Raw genomic sequence first — 15,420 nt, 5'->3', positions numbered from 1 at the left:
ACCGTGGCTGGTTTCAGATTACAGCCAGGAAGTTCTCAAGGAGCTTGTGAACCAAGAGCCACAAAATAGTCCATTTAAATTTATTTCCAACTCCTTTCAAATGTAAAAACCACTCTTAACTCACACACAAAAACAGACCTCAGGCCAGCATAGGCTATTGGGCCACAGTTGGCCAACCTCTTGCCTAGGACTTATATTAAAACATCATCAGTGGTTTATCCTTAAATAGTGGGATTACAGTGACATTTTATGTTTATCTAAACTGTGTAATGTGTATCAATGGTACATAACATACAAAAGAATGGTTGACTCTGACAGTTGTTAACATTTCAAAGAGTAGCGATACAGTAATAATATTCATCATGAAAACTGCCCAAGGAGGAGGAAGATCAAGATGGCAAAGTAGGAGGACCCAGAGCTTACCTCCTCCCATAGACACACCCTGGCTACAAGGAATACAGAGCAACTCTCTTGGAAAACAACCTAAAGACTAGAACAGCTCTTCCACAGCTAAAGATATAAAGAAAAAGCAACACAGAGAAGGGTAGGAATGGCACAGATGTGGTCTTGTCAGGAACCACACCCCTATCGTGGTGACCCACAGGCAGCAGATACAGCACAGGTGCAAAGGTAATCCCTGAGAAGCAAAGAGTTCAAGCCACATATCAGGCAGCCCTGCCCTAGGAACCTGCACCATGAAGATGGGTCCCATAACATCTGGCTTTGAAAATCACCAGGCTTAACTCCAGGAGAGATGGAGGTCTACAGGAAACTCAGACCCTGCTCTTAAAGGGCCTAAGCACCAACTCACTCCAAGCCACAGCACAGAGACAACAGTTTGAAAAGCACCTGGGCTACTCATCACACATGGAAGACATTTACTGAATAATTTTAGGGCATGTGCCAAGCAGCAGGGATCCATAGGAACTTTCTCTGGGAACTAGTAGGGCCACTTTTGACATTCTCCATCAAACCTGCTAGCACCACCTAGGAGTTCTGCAGACCTACCCCCATCCTACCTACCCACTTCTGCAAAGCAGCTCCTTCCCCGCTGTGCCAAGCAGACCGTCTCAGTCAGCACCAGCACCGCTCCCCCGAAGCAGGTCCAGCCCTACTCCACATAGTGTGCAGTTTTAACCAGAACCAGGGACTCCCCAAAGTAGTTCCCACCCTCACCCTGCAATACCCAGTAAGATATTTCAGCCCAGATCGGCACCCTGCCAAAGCAACTCCTGCCCTGGAGGGCACTAGACACCCCAACCAGTGTGCTCACAGCAGCTGTGATGCAGCTCCAACAGAAAGATGCACATAGCCCACACAGAGGACGCCCCTGGAGCGTCTGCCTTCGGCTCAGGTCGTGATCCCAGGGTCCTAGGATTGAGCCCCGCACCAGGCTCCGTGCTCCGTGGGAAGCTTGCTTCTCCCTCTCCCACTCCCCCTGCTTGTGTTCCCTCTCTCACTGTGTCTCTCTCTGTCAAATAAATGAAAAAAAATCTTTTTTTTTAATATTTTATTTATTTGACAGAGAAAGACACAGCGAGAAAGGGAACACAAGCAGGGGGAGAGGGAGAAGCAGACTCCCCAAGGAGCAGGGAGCCTGACACGGTGCTCAATCCCAAGACTGTGGGATCATGACCTGAGCTGAAGGCAGCTGCTTAACAACTGAGCCACCCAGGCCCCCCTTAGTTTTATTTTTGTATATATATATGTCCTTCTTTACAATTTTAGAATGCAGCTTCTTCTAACAGCCCAAAATACACACAAAATCTAGTGTATCACTCCTCACCTGATTATATATATATATATATATACACATGTGTGTATATATATGTGTGTGTGTGTATATATATATATATACACAATTTTTATTTTTTTTCAGTTTCAGGTCTCTTCTGATTTGTTTACTGTATATTTCTCTGGGGTCCCTGTTGCCATTTTCATATTTAGATCTCTCGTTAATCTACTCTTTGCTGGACAGAATGACAAGATGGAAAAATTCTCAAAAAAGAGAACAAGAGGCAGTACTGACTGCCAGGCACCCAATCAGTATTGATATAAGTATGATGTTGGAACCAGAGTTAGAATAATGATTATAAAAACACAAGCTGGACTTGAAAAAAAAAAAACATAGAAAACACTAGAGGATCCCTTTCTGGAGAAATAAAAGAACTAAACCTATCAAGTCGAAATAAAAAATGCTAACGGGATGCAATAAAAAATGGAGGCTGTAACTGCTAGGATAAATGAAGCAGAAGAAAGAATTGGTGATATAGAAGACAAAATGATGACGAATAAAGAAACTGCAGAAAAGAGAGATAAACAACTACTGGATCATGAGGGGAGAATTCAAGAGATGAGTGACACCATTAAGCAAAACAATATTAGAATAATGGGGATCCTAGACGAATAGGAAAGAGAGAGGCGCAGAAAGTATATTGGAGCAAATTATAGCAGAGAAGTTCCCTTATCAGGGGAATGAAACAGGCATTCAATTCTAGGAGGCACAGAGAGCCCCCTTCAAAATCAACAAATAGGTCAACACCTCGACATATAATAGTGAGACTTGCAAATCTCAGAGACAAAGAGAAAATCCTGAAACTAGCTCAGGACAAGAGATCAGTAACCTACAAGAGTAGAACATTAGATTGGCAGCAGACCTATCCACAGAGTCCTGGCAGGCCAGAAAGGACTGGCATGACATATTCAGGGTGCTAAATGAGAAAAATATTCAGCCAAGAATCCTTTATCCAGCAAGGCTGTCATTCAAAAACAGAAGGAGAGATAAAAAGCTTCCAGGACAAACTTAAAGAATGTGTGATCACTAAACCAGCCCTGCAAGAAACATTAAAGGGGATCCTTTAAGCAAAGAGAGCTCAAAGTAACATAGACCAGAAAGGAACAGAGACCAAATACAGAAACAGTGACTTTGCAGGTAATACAATGGCACTAAATTCCTATCTTTCAATAGTTACTCTGAATGTAAGTGGGCCAAATGCCCCAATCAGAAGACACAGGGTATCAGACTGGATAAAAAAGCAAGACCCATCAGTATTCTATCTGCAAGAGACTCATTTTAGACCCAAAGACACCACCAGATTGAAAGTGAAGGGGTGGAAAACCATTTGTCATGCTAATGGACACTGAAAGAAAGCTGGGGTCACAATCCTTATATAAGACAAAATAGATTTTAAACCAAAGACTGTAATAAGAGATGAAGAACGACACTATATCATAATTAAAGGGTCTATCCAACAAGATCTAACAACTGTAAATATTTATGCCCCTAACATGGGAGCAGCCAATTATATAAGCAATTAATAACAAAATTAAAGAAACACATTGATAATAATACAACAGTAGCAGGGGACTTTAACACTCCACTCACTGCAACGGACAGATCATCTAAACAGAAGATGAACAAGGGTTGAATGACACACTGGATGAGATGGAATTCACAGGTATATTCAGAGCATTCCATCCTAAAGCAACAGAATACACATTCTTCTGGAGTCCACATGGAACATTCTCCAGAATAGACCACATACAGGGTCATAAATCAGGTCTCAACTAGTACCAAAAGACTGGGATCATTCCCTGCTTATTTTCAGGCCACAATGCTTTGAAACTTGAACTCAATCACAAAAGGAAATTTGGAAAGAACTCAAATACATGGAGGTTAAAGAGCATCCTACTAAAGCATGAATGGGTCAACCAGGGAATTAAAGAAGAATTTTAAAAACCTCTTGGAAACTAATGCAAATGAAAACACAACTGTTCAAAACCTTTGAGATACAGCAAAGGCAGTCTTAAGAGGGAAGTATATAGCAATACAAACCTTTCTGAAGAAACAAGAAAGGTCTCAAATACACAAGACCTTACACCTAAAGGAGCTTGAGAAAGAACAGCAAATAAAGCCTAAACCCAGGAGAAAAGAATGAATAAAGATTAGAACAGCAATCAATGAAACAGAAAACAAAAGTAGAACAGATCAAGGAAACTAGGAGCTAGTTCCTTGAAAGAATTAGTAAGATCGATAAACCTCTGGCCAGACTTACCAAAATGAAAAGAGAAAGGACCCAAATAAAATCACGAATGAAAGAGAGATCACAACCAACACTGAAGAAATACAAACAAGTATAAGAACGTATTATGAGGGGCGCCTGGGTGGCTCAGTCAGTTAAGCATCTGCCTTTAGCTCAGGTCATGATCCCAGGGTCCTGGGATCCAGCCCCACGTTGGCCTCCCTGCTCAGCAGGAGCCTGCTTCTCCCTCTCCTCCCGGCCTGTGCTCTCTCTCACCATCTCTGTCACTATCTGTCTGTCTCTCTCTCAAATAGATAAATAAATAAAATCTTAAAAAAAAAAAACAACATATTATGAGCAACTATATGCCAACAAATTCAGCAATCTGGAAGAAATGGATGCATTCCTAGAGACATATAAACTACCAGAACTGAAACGAGAACTAGAAAACCTGAACAGACCCATAACCAGCAAGGAAATGGAAGCAGTTATCAAAAATCTCCCAACAAACAAGAGTCCAGGGCCAGACGGCTTCCCAGGAGAACTCTACAAAACACTTAAAGAATTAATACCTATTCTTCTGAAGCCGTTCCAAAAAACGGAAATGGAAAGAAAACTTCCAAACTCGTTCTATAAAGCCAGCAATACCTTGATCCCAAAACCAGACAAAGACCTCACCAAAAGGAGACTTACAAACCAATATCCGTGATGAACATGGATGCCAAAATTCTCACCAAAATCCTAGCCAATAGGATCCAACATTACATTAAAAGGATTATTCACCACAACAAAGTGGAATTTATTCCTGGGCTGCAAGGGTGGTTCAGTCTTTGCAATCAATCAATGTGATACACTACATTAATAAAAGAAAGGACAAGAACCATATGATCCTCTCAATAGATGCAGAAACAGCATTTGACTAAGTACAGCATCCTTTCTTGATTAAAACTCTTCAGAGTGTAGGGATAGAGGAACATACCTCTATCATAAAAGCCATGTATCAAAAGCCCACAGTGATTATCATTCTCAATGGGGAAAAATTGAGAGCTTTTCCTCTAAGGTAAGAACATGGCAGGGATTCCATTCTCACCACTGTTGTTCAACATAGTAGTAAAAGTCTTAGCCTCACCAATCAGACAACAAAAAGAAAAGGCATCCAAATCGGCAAAGAAGTCAAACTCTAACTCTTCACAGATGACATGATATTCTTTGTGGAAAACCCAAAAGACTCCACCCCAAAATTGCTAGAATTCATACAGGAGTTCAGCAAAGTGGCAGGATATAAAATCAACGCATAGCAATCAGCTGCATTTCTATACCCTAACAATGAGACAGAAGAAAGAGAAATTAGGGGCGCCTGGGTGGCTCAGATGGTTGAGCGTCTGCCTTCAGCTCGGGTCATTATCCCGGGGTCCTGGGATCGAGTCCCACATTGGGCTCCCGGCTCGGCGGGGAGCCTGCTTCTCCCTCTGACCCTCTCCCCTCTAATGCTGTTTCTCTCTCGCTCGCTCTCTAAAAAATAAATAAAATCTTTAAAAAAAAAAAAAGAAGAAAGAGAAATTAAAGAGTCTACCCTATTTACAATTGCACCAAAAACCATAAGATACCTAAGAATAAACCTGAACTCAGAAAACTATAGAACACTCATGAAAGATATTGAGGAAGACAAAAGAAATGGAAAAACGTTCATGCTCATGGACTGGAAGAAAAAATATTGTTAAAATGTCTATGCTACCTAGGGGCGCCTGGGTGGCTCAGTCGTTAAGCGTCTGCCTTCTTCAGGTCATGATCCCAGGGTCCTGGGATCGAGCCCCACATCGGGCTCCCAGCTCAGCGGGAAGCCTGCTTCTCCCTCTCCCACTCCCCCTGCTTGTGTTCCCTCTCTCGCTGTGTCTCTCTCTGTCACATAAATAAATAAAATCTTAAAAAAAAAAAAAGTCTATGCTACCTAGAACAATCTATACATTCAATGCAATCCCTATCAAAATACCATCAACTTTTTTCACAGAGCTGGAACAAATAATCCTAAAATTTTTATGGAACCAGAAAAGACCCTGAAGAGCCAAAGGAATGTTGAAAAAGAAAACCAAAGTTGGGGATATCACGATGCCTGACTTCAAGCTATATGAGAGAGCTGTGATCATCAAGACAGCATGGTATTGTCACAAAAACAGACGCATAGATCAATGGAACAGAATAGAGAGCCCAGAAATGGACCCTCAACTCTGTGTGGGGTCAACAAAGCAGGAAAGAACATCCGATGGAAAAAAGACAGTCTCTTCAACATATGGTGTTGGGAAAATTGGACAGCCACATGCAACTGGAATGAAACTGGAACATTTTCTTACACCATACATAAAAATAGACTCAAAATGGATGAAAGACCTAAATGTGAGACAGGAATGCATCAAAATCCTAGCGGAGAACAAAGGCAGGAACCTCCGTGACCTAGCCCGCAATAACTTCTTGCTAGACACATCTCCAAAGGGAAGGGAAACAGAGGCAAAAATGAACTATTGGGACTTCATCAAGATAAAAAGCTTCTGCACAGCAAAGGAAACAGTCAACAGAACTAAATGGCAACCTACAGAATGGGAGAAGATATTTGCAAATGACAGTACAGATAAAGGGCTGGTATCCAAGATCTATAAACAATTTCTCAAACTCAACACCCAAAAAACAAATAATCCAGTCAAAGAATGTGGAAAAGACATGAACAGACACTTCTCCAAAGAAGACATACAAATGGCCAACAGACACATGAAAAAATCCTCAACATCACTCGGCATCAGGGAAATCCAAATCAAAACCACAAGGAGGGCGCCTGGGTGGCTCAGTTGGTTAAGCGACTGCCTTCGGCTCAGGTCATGATCCTGGAGTCCCGGGATCGAGTCCCACATCGGGCTCCCTGCTCAGCGGGGGTCTGCTTCTCCCTCTGACCCTCTTCCCTCTCGTGCTGTCTCTCATTCTCTCTCTCTCAAATAAATAAATAAAATCTTTAAAAAAAAAAAAACACAAGGAGACACCACCTCACACCAGTCAGAATGGCTAAAATTAGCAAGTCATGAAATGACAGACATTGGTGAGGATGCAGAGAAAGGGGAACCCTCTTACAAGGTTGGTGGGAAAGCAAGCTGGTACAGCCACTATGGAAAACAGTATGGAGGTTCCTCAAAAAGTTGAAAATAGAGAGAGATTGGGTGTAGTAGGTTCATAGAACTCTTTGTTCACTCATTCGTTCAGTTTCTATACAGCTACCCTATGACCCAGCAATTGCACTACTGGGTATTTATCCCAAAGATACAAATGTAGTGATCCAAAGGGGACCTGCACCCCAATGTTTATAGCAGCAATGTCCACAATAGCCAAACTATGGAAAGAGCCCAGATGTCCATCAACAGATGAATGGATAAAGAAGATATGGTATATATATAAAATGAAATACTACTCAGCCATCCAAAAAAAAAAAGAAACCTTACCATCTGCAATGACATGGATGGAACTAGAGGGTATTACGCTAAATGAAATAAGTCAGTCAGAGAAAGACAATTCTCATAGGATCTCACTCATGTGGAATTTAAGAAACAAACAGGATCATAGGGGAAAGGAGGGGAAAAAAAACAAGATAAAATCAGAGAGGGAGACTAACCATAAGAGACTCTTAATCATAGGAAACAAACTGAGGGCTGCCGGAGAGGAAGGGGTTGGGGGTTGGGGTAACTGAGTGATGGACATTAAGGAGGGCACGTGATGTAATGAGCACTGTGTATTATATAACACTGATGAATCACTGGGGAAAAAAATAAGATCCCATTCACAAGTTAAAAAAATAAAATTTAAGGGGCGCCTGGGTGGCTCAGTCGTTAAGCGTCTGCCTTTGGCTCAGGTCATGATCCCGGGGTCCTGGGATCGAGCCCCGCATCGGACTCCCTGCTGTGCGGGAAGCCTGCTTCTCCCTCTCCCACTCCCTCTCCTTGTGTTCTCTCTCTCACTGTGTCTCTCTCTGTCAAATAAATAAATAAAATCTTAAAATAAAATAAAATTTAATTAATTAAAAAAACACTAAACAAAGTCGTTAAATAAGGGAAAAGAGTAAGAGAAAAAGGATGGAACAGAGAACTACAGAAACAACCAGAAAATTACCAAAATTATTCCAGGGATGCAAGGATGGTTCAACATCTGCAAATCAATCAATGCATTACACCACATTACAAAAAGAAAGATAAAAATCATATGAGCATCTCAATAGATGCAGAAAAACCATCTGACAAAATTCAACATTCATCATGATAAAAAAAAACTCAACGAAGTTGTTATAGATGGAATGTATCTCAATATAATAAAGGACATACATGACAAACCCACAGCTGACATCATACTCAACAGTGAAAAGCTGAAAGCTTTTCCTCTAGTATGAAGAACAAGGCAAGAATACCTACTCTTGCCTCTTTTATTCAACACAATACTGCAAATCTTAGCTACAGCAATCAGACAAAAAATAAAAGACATCCAAATTGGTAAGAAAGAAATAAAAAATTGTCACTATTTACAGATGACATGATACTACATACTGAAAACCCTAAAGACTCCACCAAAAAACCATTACAACTAATAAACAAATTCAGTAAAGATGCAGGATACAAAATTAATATATAGAGTAATCTGTTAGGCTTCTATACACTAATACAAACTATCAGAAAGAAAAATTAAGAAAATAATTCCACTGAAATTGCATTAAAAAGTAGAAAATACCTACAAATAAATTTAACAAAGGAGTAAAAGACCTGTGCTCTGAAAACTGTAAGACATTGACAGAAGGAACTAAAAATGACACAAATAAATGGAAAGATACACCATGCTCATGGGTTGGAGGAATTAATAGTTACAATGTCCCTATCACTCAAAGCAGTCTACAGATTCAATGCAATCCCCATCAAAATTCCAATAGCATTTTTTCAGAGAACTAGAACAAATAATCCTAAAATTTGTATAGAAGCACAAATGATCTATAAAAATTGGCTATAATCTTGAGAAAGAAGAACAAAGCTGGAGATTTCATGCACCCATATTTCAAACTGTACTACGAAGCTACAGAAATCAAAACAGATGGTACTGACATAAAAACAGACACAAAGATCAATGGAACAGAACAGAGATCCTAGAAATAAGTCCACACATATGTAGTCAATCCATAACAAAGGAGGCAAGAAAATAAAAAGGGAAAGAGACAGTTTCTTCAATAAACGGTGTTGGGAAAACTGGACAGCTACATGCAATAGAATGAAACTGGATCACTTTCTTATGCCATACACACTGAAAATAAAAGATTAAATTTAAGACCTGAAACCATAAAATTCCTAAAAGAAAACACAGGCAGTAAACTCTTGGACATTGGTCTCAGCAATAATTTTTGTATCTGTCTCCCCAGGCAAGGAACAAAATAAAAATAAACAACTGGAACTACATCAAACTGAAAAGCTTTTGCACAGCAAAGGAAACTGTAAAAGGGAATCTGCTGAATGGGAGAAGATATATGTAAGTGATATATCAGATAAGGGGTTATATGTAAGTGATATATCAGATAAGGGGTTAATGTCCAAAATATATACATGCAACCCCCACCCCTCCCACACACACACACACACAAAACAAAAAAAACCACCCAAACAATACAATTAAAAATTAGGCAGAGGACTTGAATATACATTTTTCCAAAGAAGACATACAGTTAATCAACAGACACATGAAAAAATGCTCAACATCACAAATCATCAGGGAAATGCAAATCAAAGCAACACTGCCACCTTACACCAGTCAGAATGGCTAGTATCAAGAGGAAATAAAAAGCGTTGGCAAGAATGTGGAGAAAAAGGAACCCTATGCACTGTTCGGAATGGAAATTGGTGCAGCCACTGTGGAAAACAGTAAGAAAGGTCCTCAAAGAAATTAAAATAGAAAATACCATACAATCCACTAATTTCACTTCTGGGTATTTACCCAAAGAAAACAAACCCACAATTTGAAAAGATATGCATCCCTATTTTTATTTCAGCATTATTTATAATAGCCAAGATATGGAAGCAACCCAAGTATCCATCCATAGATGGTTAAAAGATGTGGTATACACACACATACACAGGAATATTACTTAGCCATGAAAAAGAATGAGATCTTGCCATATGCAACATGGATGGACCTAGAGGATATCATGCTAAGTAAAATAAGTCAGAAAGATAAACACCATATGATTTCATCTATATGTGGAATCTAAAAAAACCCATAAATACAAAGAATAAACTGGTGGTTGTCAGAAGGGCAGGGGGTCAGGGATGGAAAAAAAAGGGTGAAGAGGAGTGGTTGCTACAGGCTTCCAATTATGGAATAAGTCATAGGAGATGAAAGCTATAGCATGGATAATATAGTTAATGATATTGAAATAGTGTTGTATGGTGACAGATAGTAGCTATGTGTGTGAGCATAGCAGAACATATAGACTTCTAGAATCACTAGTTGTACCCCTGAAACTAATGTAACAGTATGTCAACTAGACTTCAATTAAAAAAAAAAATCTACATTGTAATAAAATTTTTTAAAAATATTGATGGGCAATTGATTTCCTTTTCACAGAGCTCTAAACATTTAAAACACAGATGATCAGGATACCTGGCTGGCTCCATTACTAGGGCATGCAACCCTCAGGGCTGTAAGTTCGAGCCCCATATTGGTGTAAAGATTACTTTAAAAAAAAAAAAAAGTATTTTAAAATAAATTAGTACAGATGACCAAAATGTTTCAAAATGGTGAGTAAATATTTTAAATTAAGAAGTTCTGATTTTTAATGTAGTTCAATTTATCTTTGTTTTTTGGTTAGTGTATTTTATGTCCTTAACAAATCAATCTCTGCCTATACCATGATCATGCAGAAATTCTCCTATATCTTTTTCAGGAAGTTTTGTTTCACATTGCACATTTAGCTCTAGATACACCACAAATTCATTTTTATGATTAGCATAAAGCTGAGAATTTGGTTGTTTTCCATATATTCAGCTGCCTCAGCACAGTTTACTGCAAGAACCATCTGAGCCTAATTCTGGATACTTTTCTTTGTACCACTGTTCTATTTAATTATCATAGCTTTGTAATCACTTTTGATATCCAGTGGTCTAAGTTCTCTTTGTTCTTCTTTCAATCATTATTGCTTTTGGTCTTATATATTTTCATATTAATTATAGAATCATCATCTCCCAATTGCCACAAAACCTACTCAAATTTAATGAGAATCACAGTAAATTTACAGATCAATTTGGGGAGAACTGACGCCTTAACAATATTCAAACTCGCAATTTACTTAAATTCCATAACCCCCATTTTATTTAAGTCTACTTTAATTTTTTTAAGATTTTTATTTATTTATTCATTTGAGAGAGAGCAAGCACGCACATGAGCAGGGGAGAGGGGCAGACAGAAGGAGAAGCAGACTTCTCCTGAGCTTGGGAGCCTTGGACGTGGGACTTGATCCCAGAATCCTGGGATCATGACTTGAGCCAAAGGCAGACGCTTCACCAACTGAGCCACCCAGGTGCCCTAAGTCTACTTTGATTTTTAATCACATTTTTTAGTTTTCCACTTAAAGGCTTTGCAAATATTTAATTAGATTTATTCCTCAATATTAGCTTTTTTTTTTAAGATTTTATTTATTTGACAGAGAGAGACACAGCGAGAGAGGGAACACAAGCAGGGGGAGTGGGAGAGGGAGAAGCAGGCTTCCCGCTGAGCAGGAAGACCGATGTGGAGCTCAGTCCCAGGAACCTGGGATCACAACCCAAGCAGAAGGCAGATGCTTAACGACTGAGCCACCCAGGCGCCCCTCAATATTAGCTTTTTAAAGCTACTAAAAGTTTTATGGTTTGTATAATTTTACTATCTAATTTGCAGTAAGTACTAAATAATTCTGTTAAAGTAGATTTTCAAATTTTTATGATAACCATGTCACGTTTCCAAATTTTGTATCTTCTTTGTCTTTTTCCTGGCTTTATTGAATTGTTCAGAAGTGTTGACAGTAGTCACTTTTGTCCTCTTTCTTAACTCACATAAGGGAAATAAATATTTCATCATTAAGTAGGATATATATATATACTGTAACTTTTACGGAAATCCTTTCATCAGATCAAAAGTTCCCTTTTCATCATTTTAAAAAATCTGCCTAAGAAAACAAACTTGTTGGGGTGCCTGGGTGGCTCAGTCGGTTAAGAGTCTGAGTCTGAATCTCAGCTCAAGTCTTGATCTCCCCGTCACAAATTCAAGCCCAGCACTGGGCTCCACGTTCGGTGTGGAGCTTACTATAAAAATATAAAACAAAACAAAACAAACAAAAAACTCGTGGAAACTGACACTTACCAGCACTTCAGAACTTCGCTGTCTTTTCATCCCCCTTTTTTGGGCTATTTGTTTTTCTCTTTTCCTTGCCTTATTATATCCATAAATTCAACAGTTACCCAAATCTATTTCCTATATATCCCCCAGGTCAAGTCACTAATCTTGTGAAGGTGAAGCCATCTTTTTGATAGTGCCCAGTTCACTCTTCCAAGAGATGGTTGCAATCAGTGAGCCACTGTTTTGCTCAAGTTCAAACTCCTTAAACTTGGCACTCAAAGTACTTCATATGGGAGTCTAACTTTAATTCTAGACTTCTGAATTAATCCCCTACAGTAGGAATCCTAAACTCCAATTTAACTGGTCTTCCCTACTGTCCTCTGAAAAAGCCCAGCTGTCTTTTTCTAGTTCCTTACTCCTCTAACATTATTTGGATGAAGATACTGTCTTAGAAATAGTATAAGACTGAGAAGATAAGGGACACAGTTTAAAGTATTTAATATAAATAGCCAGTACATGCTAAATGCCAAAGGAAGTTGAGACTATTCGTTGATATATATTTTTTTCTGGTTTTCTTTCCCCTTTAACTGGTCCTATAGTATAGAAATTGTAAACACTTGTATTTATTGATCTATATTTACATACTTTGATTTTTAACTTAAAATTCAATTGCATTAACCTTTTACTGTTTGAAAGAAACAAAAATACCTATCTTACTACTGTACTCGTAAATTCCAGGGTTGTTTTTTTTTTTCCATTATGGATTTCATAACTCGGTAGAAATGATCCTCAGCAGTTACATTTATTCCACAGTTCTTAGGAAACTTAATTATGGTTAAAAGAGCAAGAACTTGGCACTGACCAGGGTTAATATCCTAAACCCGACCCCCTACCCCCTACTCCCCCCGTATTTACATCAGTGTGACCTTAGGCAAATTGCTTAGTCCACCTTTTCCTTCATCTGTAAAACTGGATAATACCTACTTCACACGGCTGTTGTAAAAATTAAATGAATAGGTGGAAACAATTTCACAGTGCTTCATACATACCAAGAGCCACATAAATAGAAATTATCAATATTAATATTACTGCTCAAAAACAATAATGCTACTGCCAAGACTAGATTGTTTGGTACCTTCGTTTTTAATGATTTTGAAAACCTGAGTACAGGGTAGTGAAACTGCACTGTTGGGGAACTGCCCACATTCTTGAAGCGCAAACTAAATTTGCGCCGTCTACACCTTTACGTTCGCCTTATTTTTACTCAACCCCTCTAGAAGGCAAATGATTAGAAAAATAGTATAATTATTGACCATGACAAAGCCGTAGAAATATCTAAGAGAGATTAAATGTCTGGGATTTGCTTGAAAATAACCCGTGGAGCGGGAGCAAGCCCGGCCATGTGTTGACAATTGTTAAAATTGGGTGAAGGGTTCGCCAAGTTCGTTATACCATCCTCTCGACCTCTGTACGTTTGAAGATTTCCATAATAAAACGTTTTTTTAAATGTCCAAAGGTCGATCTTTTTTGTGGGGCTTAACGCAAAATCCTCGTTACGTTCAGGAAGCTACATTGGGAAGTACTGGGAGGCGGAAAGTGAAACAACAACACAAGCCAGGTGAGACTGGTTAAGCCTCCTAGGCGGACCAGAAAGTGTGCGTCTCCTCCCAGAATCCCCGAGGCCCGGTCCGGAGGCGCACCCGCGGAGGCCGGCCGGTCTAATCCCGGGAAAGAGCGCAACACCCAAGGCAACCACCACAAAGGGCGGCCTTCCTGGGACCGCCGCCTGGCGGCTGGCGAGCGAACTGTGGCCTCGGAAAGATGGACCTAAGGGCCGCGGGTGAGGGGGCAGATGTGGGTGGGTGCCCAACCTTCAGGGCAAGTCAGCCGACTTCCCTCCGCTCTGCCGGAGCTCCAGCCCCAGCAGAGCCCTCAGCCACCCCGGCTGCCCGAGAGCGTCTTCGCCTCCCTTCAGCCGCGGCGCAGACACCCAACCGGCCCACGGAGCCCGCCGTCCTCCCCTCATGCCCGAATCGGGGACTCCTTCAGCTTCTACTTTGTTACCAGGACTTCCTACCGCCCTCAGGCTTGGGAGCGCCTCCTCGACCCCCCCACCCCCACCCCCACCCCCAACCGCTTTCTTGAGTCCCTAGCCCCACTTACCTCGACAGCGCGGCAGCCAGGCGCCTTCTTAAGCTTCTTCAGCTTCCAGCTTGGCTGTCCCGGGGGACTTACTGCCAATCACCCAATCTCCGCCCCAAATCCGGACCAGACTGACCAATCAGCTGCTTCCTCCGGCCCGGAGGCCGGTACTGAGAGCCCGGAGGGAAGGAAGACGACACCGTGAGTGTGCGCAAGCGCGGTGCTTGGCTAGAGGCGGGCGCTTTCGCATGGACTTTGCTTTGTGTCTTCACTGCTCTGTCTTAGAAAGTACTTTCTTGCTACACATTCTCTAAGTGTGTAGCAAGACCCACATTTTGTAGCCACAAGTGTGTATTACCTTGAAAGAAGCTGGGAGTTTTAAGCCCTTGTTAACCTGACTTATCTTGAGTCCTTTTATCCCACGCTATTGAGACTTCTGTTTACCTGACAGATCTTCCCACGTGAACTTCAAATCCCGGGTGCGTTTGTGTTTAGGGGGTTTGAGGGTCCGGAGTGTACAAAGAGCATGGATGAGGATTTTACTGTCTTCAGTTCCACCGTCTGCTTAGTCTGATTCGTGGGACACGTTTTTTAATAGTTGAATATTCTGGGACACTAAGATTTCAAATAATTCTGCCATGAAAATGATCATTACATCTATAGCTAAGAATACATTCAGCATGGTAACGTGTGTAGGCCCAATAAGAAATTCATGTGTAGAGTGAAAAACCTGTTTAAGTATTTCTGTATGGCCTTTAAAGAGGCTGTTGCTGATTGGTTGTCTCTCTTACCCTCCCTTTGTAATTGATCACACAGGTCACTCAGCAGGCACCAGAGCTATGGTGGTTTTGTCCCGGTTGCCCGGGTCCCTTCCTGGAGAGGG

At 40.6% G+C, this 15,420-nt stretch overlaps 1 protein-coding gene across 1 annotated transcript in view; it reads right to left on the bottom strand.

Moving 5' to 3' along the window:
• The window catches only part of MTFR1 (mitochondrial fission regulator 1), a 65,054-nt gene extending 50,356 nt beyond the window's left edge, over positions 1 to 14,698 (bottom strand). Inside the window, exon 1 of the mRNA XM_006741177.3 lies at positions 14,559 to 14,698. The gene's annotated coding sequence lies outside the window, so the exon portion shown is untranslated. The remainder of the gene's footprint in view (positions 1 to 14,558) is intronic.
• Positions 14,699 to 15,420: the final 722 nt, after the last annotated feature.

Source organism: Leptonychotes weddellii, chromosome 4, assembly GCF_054177405.1.
Source record: "Leptonychotes weddellii isolate Sample4059 chromosome 4, ASM5417740v2, whole genome shotgun sequence".
Classification (NCBI taxonomy): domain Eukaryota; kingdom Metazoa; phylum Chordata; class Mammalia; order Carnivora; family Phocidae; genus Leptonychotes; species Leptonychotes weddellii.
Note: the sequence above shows the minus strand (reverse complement) of the source record. Positions and strands in the feature narration are given on the sequence as shown.